Raw genomic sequence first — 15,307 nt, forward strand, 5'->3', positions numbered from 1 at the left:
CCATTGGTAAACTTTAAGCATCATTTATGCAGTGTCACATATATAATAATTTGTATTAATATTCCCTTTGCAAAAAACCTAAGAGATCAGTCACTTCCATCAATGAGTAGCAGGGGTGAAGGGGCATGACCCACTACATTTTTAATTCAGGTTTTTATTAGAGTTAGTTAATTGCAATAATTCTCCTAACAAGGCCTCTGGTGGGAAAAGAAAATATTTCCCCTCACTCACTAAGGAGAAGGTGTGTGGCATGTTAATCCTTGGCACAGAATAAAGAATTTATAATTTAAATGCATTAGATTTTATATCGCATGAGTTTGATGCAATTAATTGAACAACCTCCCTGATGAGAATGTAAAATGTACACATGGTGTTAACTAAAAAGCTATTCAATCAAATAGCCTGTTTCACATTGGAAATGCTCTAGTAGTACAGTCGGTGCTGTCGTATCAGTGTAGCAGAGCAGAATTTTTCCTTTGCCTTCCTGGGACACTTCTGGGATTCCATCAAAAAGTTAAAGTTACTGGCCAGTCATAGCTCTGTTCACATACGTGTCATGGTTCCGGTTTCGGGTAAAAACTTTTATGTATTGGATCTGTGACATGATGGACACCAATCATACCTGATAGACCCTTATTGACTTATAATGGAGACTATTAGGCTTAGTTACCATATCCGTTAATTCTCTAGTGTGCCAGTGGGCACTATAAGTGAATGTGCTCATTAGTTGTCTAGTAGTCAATCTTTATTGTTTGTTGTGTTTTGTTTTGTTTTTTTTGACTACATGTTACATATGTAATACTGCAATACTTTCTACCTACTGCATTTATTGGAATAGTATTGACACTAGGTTCACACTAGCGCCCGGAATTCGTTCTGAGCTTTCCGTCTTCTGCATGCAGAAGACGGAAAGCTGTCAGACCGGGTCCGGCCGTGAACGCCAGTGAGTATTTTATGCTCTCCGCCGCGAAACCTTTTTTTTTCAAACCGGACACAGAGTACTGCATGTCCGACTCTGTGTTCAATTTTTTTTAAAAAAGGTTTCATGGCGGAGAGCATAAAACACTCACCGGCGTTCACGGCCGGACATCTTTCAAACCCATTCAAATGAATGGGTATGAAAGAGTCCAGCAGGTTTCCGTCTCCTGCTCAGTTTTGTGGAAACCTGCATGAACTGAGATCGGGCGCAGATGTGAACGAGCCCTTACCTGTATTACAAGGGATGGACATGGTCAGCAACAATACTCAGGTAGGCTTTAGCGTTGCAACGATGCTCAATTGGTACCAAGGGGCCCAAAGAGTGCCAAGAAAATATTCCCCACACCATGACACCACCACCACCAGCCTGAACCGTTGATACAAGGCAGGATGGATCCATGCTTTCATGTTGTTGACGCCAAATTCTGACCCTACCATCCGAATGTCGCAGCAGAAATTGAGACTCATCAGACCAGGCAACGTTTTTCCAATCTTCAAGTGTCCAATTTCGATGAGCTTGTGCAAATTGTAGCCTCAGTTTCCTGTTCTTAGCTGAAAGGAGTGGCACCCGGTGTGGTCTTCTGCTGCTGTAACCCATCTGCCTCAAAGTTCGACGTACTGTGCGTTCAGAGATGCTCTTCTGGCTACCTTGGTTGTAACGGGTGGCTATTTGAGTCACTGTTGCCTTTCTATCAGCTCGAACCAGTCTGGCCATTCTCCTTTGACCTCTGGCATCAACAACGCATTTCCGCCCACAGAACTGCCGCTCACTGGATGTTTTTTCTTTTTCGGACCATTCTCTGTAAACCCTAGAGATGGTTGTGCGTGAAAATCCCAGTAGATCAGCAGTTTCTGAAATATTCAGACCAGCCCTTCTGGCACCAACAACCATGCCACGTTCAAAGGCACTCAAATCACCTTTCTTCCCCATACTGATGCTCGGTTTGAACTGCAGGAGATTGTCTTGACCATGTCTACATGCCTAAATGCACTGAGTTGCTGCCATGTGATTGGCTGACTAGAAATTAAGTGTTAACGAGCAGTTGGAGAGGTGTACCTAATAAAGTGGCCGGTGAGTGTATATTACATGTACTGTTCTGCTCTCTGTTGCATGCACTCTACTATGCCACTACAAAATATTTAGAACAGCAATCTACCTGAGCGACATGCACAGGATTGTTTTGTATGCAACATGTACTATATTCTGTAGTCTATTCATAAAGTACTGCTATCTACTTGTACTGTATATACTGTACTATTGCTTCCTATCTGTACTACATACATGTACTGGACTCAAGTCTGCATGTATTACACTGCTGTCTACCTATGCTATGTATAAAGTGTTTTATTGCTTTTAACCTTTATCTTATATAGTGTATTAGTGTTTCCTTTTACTATATATTCTTTTGATATCTCTACTTGCATTGTACATTCTTTATCTATGCTGCATGTATTGTTCTTCTACCTACCCGTATTGCATATATTGTATAACTTTCTTCTTATGCCGACAAACCCAAGAGGAGTATAGCTCTAGAGCTTACCCCTTACATACAGTATGAGGATTCCCCAGATTTCATAAGCTTTGCATAACTTTTATGGCAAGACGTAAGCTGACCATGCATATTAGATTGTGATCGGCCAAAGATTGATCGTGAAAATGCCGCAGTGACTGATGGCTGACTTTAGTCATGCAGACTGGCCATGCAGAATATTTCATTTACTATCTTGTTTGAACTCAATGTTGTTTAACAACTAAATATTTAAACTGGCAGAAAAGGAAGAGAAATTCTTCTTTTTCTGACACCATTTTCAGACATGGTCTAGCCGCAACGCCATGTCAATGTATGGCATCAGCATTCCGTTGCGGCTTTCCACTGCTTTTTGGTTCCAGATGAATGGGTCTAATGGTGAATCTCAAGCAAGATCAAGCAGAACGCTAATTTTTTATTTATTTATTTTTTTGTGGAAAATTGCTGTGTCAATTACCCACATAGAGCAGTTTAGTTATTGTAGGGAGTCTGTCAGGTCCAACATGTATCCCAGACTAATTAAAGTGCCAAATGCTGGGGCCTTTAATAAGAATAAAACTATCTCTATATGCATGGATAATCATCATTGTATGGTAAATCAGCATACATTGGCGGTGAGGTCTCATATGCCAAATTTGCCTTCAGACATTTGTAAAACCGACAGAGGCAGCAATTGTCCTCCACTGCTAAAGGGGTGACATTGTACAGCAATTTTAGAGGGCATTCATAGCATTTACAAATCTGGCATATTAGGACTAGAGATGAGCGAGTAGTGTTCGATCGAGTAGGTGTTGCTACTGTATTCAAAATACTCGTACTCGATCGAATACTACTAGCTGTTCAAAGTTTAAGGTTCGATGCAGGACCAGCGTTGATTGGCAGAATGCTATACATTCTGCCAATCAACGCTGGTTCTTCTCTTACCTTTAGAAGTCTTCTCTGTGCAGCGTCCCCGCGGCGTCTTCCGGTTGGAATTCATTCTGCCTAGGCATCCGGCCTAGGCAGAGCCGACTGCGCATGCGCGGGCATGCCCTCGCATTCACAGTCGACTCTGCTCAGGCGTCGGGCCGGGCAGAGCCGACCGCACATGCAGAGTGAATTCCAGCCGAAAGAAGACGCAGGGGCGCTGTGCCGGGAGAAGACTTCAAGGAGAATCCAGCCTGACCATCACTCGTGGACTTGGTAAGTATAATTTTATCGAATTCTGTGTACCCCTGAAACGAGCATTTCCCCCCATAGACTATAATGGGGTTCGAAATCCGTTTGAACAGTGAGCGGCTGTTTGAATCGAATTTCGAACCTTGGACATTTTAGTGTTCGCTCATCTCTAATTAGGACCAATCCCCAATACACTTGAGGCTGATTTGGCTATCCATTAAAACTGATCTCTGTATGGCTTGTAGTTAGTTTGTAGTCACAAATGCATGTTTCTGCTCCTATTAAATACCCTACATGGCATTGTTATTGGTTCGGGAGACATTTTACACCTGACAAGCTGCCATTATTGTTGGCAGTGAGATCATTCATATGAACAATACCATCATTGATCCAACAGATGCATGATGACTGTCCAAAGTCTAAGGTATAAGGCTGGCTTAACAGGTAGAAGTTGCCTGCTACATTTAAAGGGGTTACTCCTTTAACACTATGTATAACTATGGTACTGTATATAATGTAACTTAATAGTATCCTAAACATCCTGATTAATACTGATAGTTATATCATGGTGTTCCACGACACTTTCTAGTGTAACATGTTATTTTTAAAGGCCTCTTTTCATGTGTGTTTTATACATCAATTTATGGGTTTTTTTGTTTTTTTTTTCTTAATGTTATACCATAATAATGAGCTGAGAAATAGACTGTTGCTTTATAAATAAAATTTAATAACAAGAACAGAAGTGTTTGTCTGGGCTCATGCGGAGAATAGCCTAAAAAAACCCATCAACTACCTTACTTGTATGGTACACAGTTAAAATAGAGTGACGGCAAGCTGAGACATAATGGCAAGTATAGAACCTTATTCTCTTTAGAAGATAGACAACATGCGGGGCATACAAAACGTATGAAGGGAGAGGAGTATTGTTCAGAATTGCAATTCAGCACATCAATCTACACATTTTACAGATAAGTATCAACAACATAATACAGAACAAATAAGTTTTGAGTTGTTTTCTTGTTCATCTCACATGTTCCAACCCATAAATATCCCTCCACGTTATTCTCCAACAATCTGGTCGCCTTTCAACTTCACTAGATGTCACATTTGGTGGTTTAATATGCAATTAGATGTAAATGAAGAATGAGCATATCCTGAAGGATAAGGAATACCAATACAAATATCCATAGCAAGTGTATTAATAGAGACATAAAGAGATCAAGCTGAAGCTTCTGGGCAAACAATAAAAATCTACGTAGAATTCAATCTTATTGTCACACTTGTTTCTCAAGTAAATGCAGGTATGCATTGTCATGAACAGTATATCAAGTGAAAATGTCTTCATAGTCAAGAGGCATATCAGCCATATTGTTTATATGTGTAAGAAGCCTCTTTGTTCCCTTGCATTACTGGTTAGTAAGACTGTGTAATTACATTCAGAGTTAGGCCCCGCAGCGTTTTAGTCACAGCAAAGTAGATGGAATCCTAGAGACTACCTTTTCCACTTTGTGGGAAAAAATGCACAGCAGACACGCTTTGATTTCCAAAACCGTTGCAGTCAATTATACTTACCTACGGAAATGCTGGCGGTTTACACAGTTTCCCCATAGGTATAATTGTAGAGGTTTCTTTTGCATACTTTCTGCTTCAAACGTTCTGTGCAAAGTGCTGGAAGAAAACCCGCAATGCATTGCCGCCGCAGTTTTTCCCGCAGTGCTTTTTTGCTGCAGAATGCCAAGTGGGGCCTTAGCTTTAAAGAGTCAGTTTTGGTTGAGTCAGTGTCAGCAGAAAAGAACCAACTTCAACTCTGACTTCCAAGTAAAAATATTAAATGGTCACTAACTTTTCAGACAAGTCATTTAATAGAGCATGTGATTCTGGACCAAAATGCAATTTATTGAAAAATGTTATTTTCTGTCAAAAGCTATTTCCTTATTGCAAATTTTGTTTCCCTATTACTTGGGAAAGTCTGTATTTAGAAACCTTTTCTGCAAATGGGGGGAGAGTGGTACGTCACTTCTCTGGCTATGCATACTTACACATAGATCTGCTGCTCCGAGCTCTCTATACACTGTTCAGAGAAAAGTCTGCTGTTTGCCACAGCCCCAGCTACTCCACTAAAGTAAGTGTAAGGCTCCTTTCCCACGGAGTAACACGCCACTCATTCTGACACGTAAACATGTGTCAAAGTGAGACGCTTCAAAACAGATCCCATTGACTTCAATGGGTGTCAGCTTACGCGCGTATCACATTGAAAGTGATAGGTAAAATAGCCTCCATTGAGTTCAATGGGTAGCACGCGTAAGACCGAACCCATTGAAGTCAATGGGATTCTGTTTTACTGTGCTCACTCTAACACATGTTTACATGTCAGAATGAGCCGCGCATTACTCTGTGGGAACGGAGCCTAAGGCTGGGTTCACACAGGGTTTTTGTGGACCGGACTTCGAGGGAGAGGCAGTCTTAGAATCCAGTCCAAAAAACTGTCAGCCATGACTAGATGCCGGTGCAGTGCATACAGTGCATCGGCATCCAGTTGCAGCATTCCGCTCTGGGCCTAATCCAAATGAATGGGCCTAGTCGGGAGGCAGTGTTGAGCCGCGGATGTTCGCGACTGATTCAGCTGCAGATTCTGCCTCAAGAAAGGGCATGTCGCTTTTTTTTTTTTTTTTTTTTTTTTTTTTTCCGTGAGCACTTTGCATTTTCGGAACCCATTGAATTCAATGGGAGGCTTTTTTTTTTTTTTTAAGCTGGATTCTGATGCGGAATCTGTGTCAAAATCTGGCCCCCAAAAAATGTGTGAACCCGGCCTAAGGAGTCTGACTAGCTGATGCTAAGTTCACACTAGTGTCCGGCTCTCTGTTGTTTGGGGATGGAGAACTTGTCCGCTTACAAAGCAGTTACCCACAGACCCCATAGACTAAAATAAAATCTGCCGGTTTCATTCAAGTTTACACTGAAACTGATGTAGAGAAAAATTCTACTTACTGGTCTTGTCTTTCTGCCAATTTTAGGCAGAATCTGTGGCAGATGTAAACTTGGCCTGACTATGTGTTGTGGTTGATATCACTTCCAGCAAGAAGTTTTCTTTATTGTGCTAAGTAGCATTCCAAGTCCAGTGTCCCTGGATCTCCTGTAGCTAGTTCTATTGGGCTTGTATTAGCTATTTGTCTCCTATTTTCCACATACTTCTTACAGGACATACTGTAGGTATATTGTATAACAGGAGAGAACCTTCAGAATTTTGACTTATAAGAGGTAATTTACTTGTTTAGAGGAAGCTGCAAAGTCTCATGAGAATTAAGGGACAGGAAGAGTGCAGTAGTAAACTACTAGCAGATACTGTATATGTCACGTGCCTCCGAGAGAAATTCAAAATATGTCGTACCCATAATGGGCCATTACCAGCAGAAAAAAAAGATATAGTATCACTCATAAAAGCTTAGACAGCCAAAGAAGGATATGCCCAGGAGGGTCCTATCCAGGAGGGCCCATTGTTATATTATAATTAGAGATGAGCGAGTAGCATTCGATCGAGTAGGTATTCGATCGAATACTACGGTATTCAAAATACTCGTACTCGTAATCGAGTACCACTTGCTATTCGAATGGAAAAGTTCGATGCAGAACCAGCATTTATTGGCCGAATGCTATTCAGTCGGCCAATCAACGCTGGTTCTTCTCCTACCTTTAGAAGTCTTCTCCGTGCAGCTTCCCCGCGGCGTCTTCCGGCTCTGAATTCACTCTGCCAGCATCGGGCCTGGGCAGAGCCGACTGCGCATGTCCGCTTGTAGTGCGGGCATGCACAGTCGGCTCTGCCCAGTCCCGATGCCTGGCAGAGTGAATTCAGATCCGGAAGATGCCGTGGGGACGCTGCAAGGAGAAGACTGCTCGGAGGATCCAGCCCGACCCTCACTCGTGGACTTGGTAAGTATAATTTGATCGAATGTTGCCTACCCCTGAAATGAGCATTTTCTCCCCATAGGCTATAATAGGGTTCGATATTCGATTCGAGTAGTCAAATATTGAGGGGCTGCTCGAAACGAATATCGAACCTCGAACATTTTACTGTTCACTCATCTCTAATTATAATGTATAAAAGAATGTATAATTTAATAACTGCAAAACGTTTTGTGCATTTATAGCATGGGAAATTCTATATATCATAATGGATATATGCTGAGAATGTACAGTCAGTAAGGAGTCAGAGTAAGAGTATGTAAATACAGAGTTGGAGTGAAAAGTTTGACTGACTTCCTGGTTGATCTGAAATTGTAAAGTGATACTCTGTATCCAGTGAGGGATGGTGCCCTCTAATACAAAACTCATGTTACATTGATCTGACTTGTTTTCTATTGTGAATGGTTTGCAAAAAGTACCAATTTGATCATTTCTATAACAGTTTGCTTTTATATAACGAGGATTCCCAGTTCAAGATCTACATTGTAACAAAAACTGAAAGAGATTCTGCAAAGTCTAGCTTCTGCATCAGCAGTTTTACTGTGACTTGAATGGGCATTGTGTAAGCGTATATTATTATAGTAGAGAAAATGTTTGGTTTCCCACAGAGGGTTAAGCAGCAGGGATAGCGCTGAGCTGCTTATCACTAAGGCGACTTTATTCACCTTGTAACTCTGATCTTGAACAAGATTATACAACAAATTATGCAACAAAAAATGAATGCAAAACTGTATAGGAAAGGTATTAACAAATGTATTCAATTGTTGGTAAAGTACGACTTGTTACATTATCAGATCCGCTACAATACAGTTACATTCATTTTTCAGGGACAAAGCTCATTTCTCCCTACCTGTGTATCCAATTCTTTAGAAGAGATATTAGATTGGGAACCCCCACGGTACAGATACGAGTCAGTCCTTCATACTGTACTGTGGAATGTGTTGGCGTCCTCATTAGAGATGAGCGAACACTAAAATGTTCGAGGTTCGAAATTCGATTCGAACAGCCGCTCACTGTTCGAGTGTTCGAATGGGTTTCGAACCCCATTATAGTCTATGGGGAACATAAACTCGTTAAGGGGGAAACCCAAATTCGTGTCTGGAGGGTCACCAAGTCCACTATGACACCCCAGGAAATGATACCAACACCCTGGAATGACACTGGGACAGCAGGGGAAGCATGTCTGGGGGCATAAAAGTCACTTTATTTCATGGAAATCCCTGTCAGTTTGCGATTTTCGCAAGCTAACTTTTCCCCATAGAAATGCATTGGCCAGTGCTGATTGGCCAGAGTACGGAACTCGACCAATCAGCGCTGTCTCTGCTGGAGGAGGCGGAGTCTAAGATCGCTCCACACCAGTCTCCATTCAGGTCCGACCTTAGACTCCGCCTCCTCCGGCAGAGCCAGCGCTGATTGGCCGAAGGCTGGCCAATGCATTCCTATGCGAATGCAGAGACTTAGCAGTGCTGAGTCAGTTTTGCTCAACTACACATCTGATGCACACTCGGCACTGCTACATCAGATGTAGCAATCTGATGTAGCAGAGCCGAGGGTGCACTAGAACCCCTGTGCAAACTCAGTTCACGCTAATAGAATGCATTGGCCAGCGCTGATTGGCCAATGCATTCTATTAGCCCGATGAAGTAGAGCTGAATGTGTGTGTTAAGCACACACATTCAGCACTGCTTCATCACGCCAATACAATGCATTAGCCAGTGCTGATTGGCCAGAGTATGGAATTCGGCCAATCAGCGCTGGCTCTGCTGGAGGAGGCGGAGTCTAAGGTTGGACCTGAATGGAGACTGGTGTGGAGCGATCTTAGACTCCGCCTCCTCCAGCAGAGCCAGCGCTGATTGGCCGAATTCCGTACTCTGGCCAATCAGCGCTGGCCAATGCATTCTATTAGCCCGATGAAGTAGAGCTGAATGCACACACATTCAGCTCTACTTCATCGGGCTAATAGAATGCATTGGCCAATCAGCGCTGGCCAATGCATTCTATTAGCTTGATGAAGCAGAGTGTGCACAAGGGTTCAAGCGCACCCTCGGCTCTGATGTAGCAGAGCCGAGGGTGCACAAGGGTTCAAGTGCACCCTCGGCTCTCCTACATCAGAGCCGAGGGTGCGCTTGAACCCTTGTGCAGCCTCAGCTCTGCTACATCAGAGCCGAGGGTGCGCTTGAACCCTTGTGCACACTCTGCTTCATCAAGCTAATAGAATGCATTGGCCAGCACTGATTGGCCAGAGTACGGAATTCGGCCAATCAGCGCTGGCCAATGCATCCCTATGGGAAAAAGTTTATCTCACAAAAATCACAATTACACACCCGATAGAGCCCCAAAAAGTTATTTTTAATAACATTCCCCCCTAAATAAAGGTTATCCCTAGCTATCCCTGCCTGTACAGCTATCCCTGTCTCATAGTCACAAAGTTCACATTCTCATATGACCCGGATTTGAAATCCATATTCGTCTAAAATGGAGGTCACCTGATTTCGGCAGCCAATGACTTTTTCCAATTTTTTTCAATGCCCCCAGTGTCGTAGTTCCTGTCCCACCTCCCCTGCGCTGTTATTGGTGCAAAAAAGGCGCCAGGGAAGGTGGGAGGGGAATCGAATTTTGGCGCACTTTACCACGCGGTGTTCGATTCGATTCGAACATGGCGAACACCCTGATATCCGATCGAACATGTGTTCGATAGAACACTGTTCGCTCATCTCTAGTCCTCATGATTGAATAATAAGGGGAAGATATAAAGTACGCTTTATGGGGTCAATTCTCACTTATAAACAAATACAAAGACAATTGTTCATATATAATTATTTTCTGAAAAACTTCGGAAGAAAATTGGAGCAGAGATTTAACAAAAACATTCTCTTTGAAAGGTTTCTTTTCATTTCTGATACCTTTCAAGTCGAAAGTATCCAGAGAGAGATAAACAGAAGCAATTCAAAGCGCAGCATTTATGCCTCTCATGGCCAGCTCTCTTGTGTATCTTCTGGCAGCAGAGCATGGCTGGGCAGGTGGCAGTCAATTCTAAAAATGGAGGAAAACTTTACCACAAGGGAGACGAGGATAAAAATCCTATTTTTTGGTAGATATAAAAAAAGAAACTATTTAATTGCATGAGGTCATCCAAGGTGAACTGTATACAATATTACTATGTTTTGGTATTTTTTGCACCTATTGCTTTTTTAAGCTTGCAGAACACTAATAATTACTTGTAAATGGATGCTGTTCATAAATAAATAAAAAAAATTTAAAATAAATATAGATAGATAGCTTGGCGTACAGTACAAGTATTGACAATTTAAAAAGTTATTTGGCTCTGTTTTTCTTGTATGTAACCTTTTGGGCATATTCTGTACATGTCACATATATAAAGGAATTGTATGGAACTGAATATGGCCCAGTTTACATCTGCATTCGCATCATTCTATTCCCCTCCTTGCATGAAAAATACAGAGAAAAATCCTGCAAGCAGCACTTCTCTCTGTCTTTTTCGTGTGGAAAAAGAGTGGAAACCACACTGACCCTATTATAGTCTATGGGGTCCATGGGTTTCCTAAGGTAACCACATTTTTATGCAGATTAGAATTATATTCAGGGGGTCCCCAAGTGGCCCCTAGAGTGGAAACCTATGTGCAGATGTGAAACGAGCCTAAGAAGATGAGTAGGATTGAGCAAATCTTGAGATTTCAGGATTTTTTTATTTTTTTTTTAAATCTGATTTCAGATCATTTTCCAGCTGATCCGATCCCAATCATGAAATTTGCTCGATCGCTAATTGGGATCCGATCTTTCCCGATCGCTCGACTCTATTAACGATATATACATAAATAGGGTTCAGCCGATCTTGAGATAACCTCTGACCTCGATCCCGCTGGAAAAGATTGGAATCGGAATTCTGATCGTGAAATTTACTCAATCGTCGATCGGGATCCGATCTTTGCCAATCCCGATCGCTCAACCCTAAAGCCGAGCCAACTTAATATACACAGGGTGCTGGCTACAGTCAATAGGGAAGGTTCCACATTGACTTTCCAATGGACTCCCGTGATGCAGTCATAGTTGGACAATGCATTGTCATGGCAAATAGGGGTGTATTGAAAACCTCAGTCAGCCATCTTAGTATTCCACAATAGTAATATGGATGTTTGTCTCCATCTGGACTGACTTTAAATGCTCTCAACATAAAACCACTGGCTGAATGATGACATGACCTATATTTGCTGCAGCTTGTGATGTGCTGCAGCAGTAATGTGTATGGCAAACCATTAAGTCATTGGCAAGGGCAAGGGGAGCAGCATCTGGATGGGTGAAGGTGAGGGCCATTTACTTTATTAATTTATCTGGGTTGGACAACCACTTAAATCTACATTCTACTACATCTTATTTGGATCTAAAGCTCCACATGCTATATCCAGTTATAATTTTTTATTGTTTAAAATATACATTTTTTAAAGCAATATCTACAAAATATTACAGCCTTTCATTCTATTACTGTATAGCCAAAACCATTACAAAAGTCATTTTCTACAACATTGAGTTTCTATTATATTTGCATTCATTTATACTAATGGGATACGAAAGTGCAATCATTGTTAGTATAGATTAGATGAATAATCTAAGAAAAAGAATTAGAATTATTTTTTTTTCAATTTCCTCTGCTTTTGCCCTTAGATAGAAATGTTAAATAATTCTGTTTTACATACTATAGAAGATCACATTAAGTGCCCAACTACTCATTTTCTCATCAGGAAATAGTGTTCTTCAATTGCCCTGTAATTCAGATAGATCACAAAAAGGGTATTTTATACACGTAGGATGGCGTCATAAATGTGGCATTTTATGGATTCAAGTTACATATTTTCTTCGTATGCAAATGTTTTAGTAGGTTAATATGCAGTGACGGTGCATGATATTTTGGCATAGGATAAAATCCTTTATAAGTGTGGAAATATACTTACGAATCCTATTTCATAGACTCTTTGATGCAGCAAGGAGCTTTTTAATTGCCTTAGCTCTTCTCTGTTCACCTTGGACATTCCACAAATGTTATAAAACCCCCCGAAGTATGGCACTCCATACTGAAAGTAACAAATAGGACATATGGACATATTTCCTATAAATGTGCAGTAGACAAATGTGACAGGGATTGGGCAACACAGTGGCTCAGTGGTTAGCACTGCAGCCTTGCAGTGCTGTAGTCCTGGGTTCGAATCGCGCCAGGAACAACATCTGCAAGGAGTTTGCATTGCATGGATTTCCTCCCATACTTCAAAAACATACTGAGAGGGAAAAATATACATTGTGATTCCTATATGAAGCTCACAATCTACATTTAAAAAAAAAAAAAAAAAAGAATAACTAATGGTAAAATATTTATTTTCTGAGTATAATACAATTCATTGTGTTTGCTGAACACATCTTAGATTTAGGCTGGTGGTTTTTACAGTCTGCAATTTGCAGATCAGCAACACTAAAGTACTTGTCCAGCTGCACGTGCCCATAGAGTTCTATGGGACAGTCCGTGACGTGACGTGATGTCCGTGACTTTGCGGACCTGCAGTATTCAGTGCGGACCTCGGTTATGGCACGGCACTCCAACAATTGATCAGTGATGGACAGGAGAACTTGGGGCCTACCATAAAATTCATTCTGGGGTCCTACTGTACAGCTACATGGAAATATTAACTGATTCCCATTCACAAATTCCTAATTCTTTCTCAGTATTAGCTTAATCTCTAGTCCTTGCCTCTAATTCTATTGTGGTGTATTGTCAGCATCTTGCCTTAATCTAAGGCCCCTTTACTGCTGGGAAGTAGGTGCTTGGGCAGAAGCAGTCCACACACAGTAGCAAGACACTATCCTGAGGGTCCACAGCGACACTAAGAAGACGGGGCCTGGTGAGGTAGGATACTGTTCAGCCAGCCTCTGCTTCATCTCACCCACTCAATGCATATTTATAATAATATAATTCATTTTTGGTTGTCATGCACCACTCCTGTATTGTTATGGGGCTGAGGCCACCTTCTGCCACTCACCTTCTCCCCTGTGAACCAGTCCTGCCCTAAAGTTGCTAACATTTTGCTCTTCACAACTTCATCTTGCCCCAGGTCATTGGATGTCTATACTGGGAATGTATCCATAGACAACTGACCTATGGACTCAAACTTCAGAAAGTTTTGAAAACTATCCTGTGACATGTACAGTAATAAAAATATAGAAAAAAAAACTAGATATGTTTATCAGCCAGGATACTTACTACCTACATAGCTGTCTAGACTGAATGGAAAGTCAGTGGCAGCATATTGTAGATATTCCCATTAACATGAACCAACACTAGTAAGAAGCCCCCTTTTGTGTTTTGTTAAGGCCTATAGTACTCTGCCAAAACCTGTAAGTGTGAAATGCTTGGTTGTTGTAGCTAACGTTCCATATGCAATACAGCACATGCTAAACAAACATGAAGTATTGGCAAATTATGATATTTTTTAGCAGGCTTGGCACCATGTGACCTCCAAGAGCATCAATACATGGTGCACCCCATTCGTTCAAACAAAACTGTGCTCTAATAATTTAGGAGTGATAGAAGGTTTGTGTGCAGTTGTGCCTTGGCAGCAAACTTTATGCAGGAAGCCCAAAACCTACCTTTGCACATTGGACCTTGACATTTTAAGGACCGATGTTGTATATAGATAAGAGGAAGAGACACATATGAGACTTTGTAGAGCTAAGGATCTGTTGGAGAACTATCAAAGCAGTAGGGACACACGTTTTAATGAGGAAGAGACAGGCCTATACCTGCTGTGATAAGATGACAAGCAGAGTGCTGGAGTCCAAATAGATCAGCCCCAGGTTTCTGAAATATGTGTGGTTCAGGGCAGATCTGAAGTAGGCCTCAGCCCAGGTGTAGATCCCTGGCTCATTACTGGGCCAGAAAAAGGCTGCAGCTCCTGCAGTCCAGTGAAGTTCTATGGGGTAAAAGGAGGTGTGTGGTTCTGTCCTGTAACCCTGAGTCTGGTGAGACAATATTGCACTTGTTTTCTTTGTGTGGCTGGAAGTAAGCCACATGTATAGTTAGGTTATCAGTTCTGTTTAGTTAGTTGCTCAGACGAGCAGGTTTTTATTGTTTTTGCCTGAATTTAAGGCTGTATTTTGTTCTTTATACTGTTGTTTTTGTTTTTTTTTTCTTTCTAAATAAACCATTTTGCTGCATTTCGTGTCCCCGTCTTGACTGTTTGGGACCGCACCACCGTTTCTACCTAGATAACTTCCTCACACTGCGTAAAGGGGCTTCCTTTTTCTTCCAGCCTGAAATTGTATAGCCAAATAAATTTTTCTATCCCTGCAGAATAAGTACATGTTCCTGTTAGAGAAATTAGATTAGAAGCCTATGTGAACAGTGCCTGTATGAATGCATTATATGATGCGATATGATCATAATTTATAAACTTCATAGTGGTGACACCATGCAAGGACAGAAACAACAAAAAAATCTAATTTTTGCTTGAAAAACAAAACAGGATATGTGCCACCTGAATTCTACAGTTTCCTTCAGCAGATTTATATCATCTATTACTGTAGAATGATTTTTCTCCTGTGCGGCTTAATTCCTTGAGCAATGAATTTTCCTGCCTGACTTCTAATCTTGGGGTATGAGACATATTTCATAAAACACT

At 41.4% G+C, this 15,307-nt stretch overlaps 1 protein-coding gene across 1 annotated transcript in view; it reads right to left on the minus strand.

Annotated features, from left to right (window-relative positions):
- LOC142213555 (cadherin-8) overlaps nt 1–15,307 on the minus strand; it is a 344,980-nt gene that overhangs the window by 273,948 nt on the left and 55,725 nt on the right. The gene's annotated exons all lie outside the window — the stretch shown is intronic.

The sequence above is a fragment of the Leptodactylus fuscus genome, chromosome 7 (assembly GCF_031893055.1).
Source record: "Leptodactylus fuscus isolate aLepFus1 chromosome 7, aLepFus1.hap2, whole genome shotgun sequence".
Lineage (NCBI taxonomy): Eukaryota > Metazoa > Chordata > Amphibia > Anura > Leptodactylidae > Leptodactylus > Leptodactylus fuscus.